Source organism: Anthonomus grandis, unplaced genomic scaffold, assembly GCF_022605725.1.
Source record: "Anthonomus grandis grandis unplaced genomic scaffold, icAntGran1.3 ctg00000416.1, whole genome shotgun sequence".
In the NCBI taxonomy this organism is placed as follows: domain Eukaryota; kingdom Metazoa; phylum Arthropoda; class Insecta; order Coleoptera; family Curculionidae; genus Anthonomus; species Anthonomus grandis.
In genome coordinates, this window is record NW_026088497.1 from 25,727 (window position 1) to 28,840 (window position 3,114).

Below are 3,114 nucleotides of genomic sequence, written 5' to 3' on the forward strand. Positions count from 1 at the left end.
GGGAAAATTCCAACGGTTTTGTCTTAGTTTCGTCATTCTGAATCCAACGAAACCATCCGCAAGGTCGTAGCTCTTACGATAGCCGAGATATGGCATTTTTGATGCCCATTTTTGGCCTCAAAAACGGACGTCGAAAACGACTTTTTCAGGATTTTCAAAGTGCTCTCATTCCCTTAGTTCTGCTCGGATCCTGTTATAACCTGGTGTTTTCGTAATCTAGGTGACCCAAATAACACGCTGGTATACTTAGTTTGATTTCGAAAAAAATCAATTTTTGGTGGAAAAATTCGATACGGGGGGGTATACCCGAAAAATGAAAAAACCCAAACTTTAAAGGTCGATATCTCAGCTTCTATGGGAGCTATCGGGAAAATTCCGACGGTTTTGTCTTAGTTTCGTCATTGTGAATCCAACGAAACCATCCGCAAGGTCGTAGCTCTTACGATAGCCGAGATATTGCATTTTTGATGCCCATTTTTGGCCTCAAAAACGGACGTCGAAAACGACTTTTTCAGGATTTTCAAAGTGCTCTCATTCTCTTAGTTCTGCTCGGATCCTGTTATAACCCGGTGTTTTCGTAATCTAGGTGACCCAAATAACACGCTGGTATACTTAGTTTGATTTCGAAAAAAATCAATTTTTGGTGAAAAAATTCGATACGGGGGGTATACCCGAAAAATGAAAAAACCCAATCTCGGCTTCTATGGGAGCTATCGGAAAAATTCCAACGGTTTTGTCTTAGTTTCATCATTCTGAATTTAACGAGACCATCCGCAAGGTCGTAGCTCTTACGATAGCCGAGATATGGCATTTTTGATGCCCATTTTTGGCCTCAAAAACGGACGTCGAAAACGACTTTTTCAGGATTTTCAAAGTGCTCTCATTCTCTTAGTTCTGCTCGGATCCTGTTATAACCCGGTGTTTTCGTAATCTAGGTGACCCAAATAACACGCTGGTATACTTAGTTTGATTTCGAAAAAAATCAATTTTTGGTGAAAAAATTCGATACGGGGGGGTATACCTGAAAAATGAAAAAACCCAAATTTGGAAGGTCGATATCTCGGCTTCTATGGGAGCTATCGGGAAAATTCCAACGGTTTTGTCTTAGTTTCGTCATTCTGAATTTAACGAGACCATCCGCAAGGTCGTAGCTCTTACGATAGCCGAGATATGGCATTTTTGATGCCCATTTTTGGCCTCAAAAACGGACGTCGAAAACGACTTTTTCAGGATTTTCAAAGTGCTCTCATTCCCTTAGTTCTGTTCGGATCCTGTTATAACCCGGTGTTTTCGTAATCTAGGTGACCCAAATAACACGCTGGTATACTTAGTTTGATTTCGAAAAAAATCAATTTTTGGTGAAAAAATTCGATACGGGGGGGTATACCCGAAAAATGAAAAAACCCAAACTTTGAAGGTCGATATCTCGGCTTCTATGGGAGCTATCGGGAAAATTCCAACGGTTTTGTCTTAGTTTCGTCATTGTGAATCCAACGAAACCATCCGCAAGGTCGTAGCTCTTACGATAGCCAAGATATGGCATATTTGATGCCCATTTTTGGCCTCAAAAACGGACGTCGAAAACGACTTTTTCAGGATTTTCAAAGTGCTCTCATTCTCTTAGTTCTGCTCGGATCCTGTTATAACCCGGTGTTTTCGTAATCTAGGTGACCCAAATAACACGCTGGTATACTTAGTTTGATTTCGAAAAAAATCAATTTTTGGTGAAAAAATTCGATACGGGGGGTATACCCGAAAAATAAAAAAACCCAAACTTTAAAGGTCGATATCTCAGCTTCTATGGGAGCTATCGGGAAAATTCCGACGGTTTTGTCTTAGTTTCGTCATTTTGAATTCAATGAGACCATCCGCAAGGTCGCAGCTCTTACGATAACCGAGATATGGCATTTTTGATGCCCATTTTTGGCCTCAAAAACGGACGTCGAAAACGACTTTTTTAAGATTTTCAAAGTGCTCTCATTCCCTTAGTTCTGCTCGGATCCTGTTATAACCCGGTGTTTTCGTAATCTAGGTGACCCAAATAACACGCTGGTATACTTAGTTTGATTTCGAAAAAAATCAATTTTTGGTGAAAAAATTCGATACGGGGGGTATACCCGAAAAATGAAAAAACCCAAACTTTGAAAATCGATATCTCGGCTTCTATGGGAGCTATCGGGAAAATTCCAACGGTTTTGTCTTAGTTTCGTCATTCTGAATCCAACGAAACCATCCGCAAGGTCGTAGCTCTTACGATAGCCGAGATATGGCATTTTTGATGCCCATTTTTGGCCTCAAAAACGGACGTCGAAAACGACTTTTTCAGGATTTTCAAAGTGCTCTCATTCCCTTAGTTCTGCTCGGATCCTGTTATAATCCGGTGTTTTCGTAATCTAGGTGACCCAAATAACACGCTGGTATACTTAGTTTGATTTCGAAAAAAATCAATTTTTGGTGAAAAAATTCGATACGGGGGGGTATACCCGAAAAATGAAAAAACCCAAACTTTGAAGGTCGATATCTCGGCTTCTATGGGAGCTATCGGGAAAATTCCAACGGTTTTGTCTTAGTTTCGTCATTCTGAATCCAACGAAACCATCCGCAAGGTCGTAGCTCTTACGATAGCCGAGATATGGCATTTTTGATGCCCATTTTTGGCCTCAAAAACGGACGTCGAAAACGATTTTTTCAGGTTTTTCAAAGTGCTCTCATTCCCTTAGTTCTGCTCGGATCCTGTTATAACCCGGTGTTTTCGTAATCTAGGTGACCCAAATAACACGCTGGTATACTTAGTTTGATTTCGAAAAAAATCAATTTTTGGTGAAAAAATTCGATACGGGGGGGTATACCCGAAAAATGAAAAAACCCAAACTTTGAAGGTCGATGTCTCAGCTTCTATGGGAGCTATCGGGAAAATTCCGACGGTTTTGTCTTAGTTTCGTCATTTTGAATTCAACGAGACCATCCGCAAGGTCGCAGCTCTTACGATAGCCGAGATATGGCATTTTTGATGCCCATTTTTGGCCTCAAAAACGGACGTCGAAAACGACTTTTTCAGGATTTTCAAAGTGCTCTCATTCCCTTAGTTCTGCTCGGATCCTGTTATAACCCGGT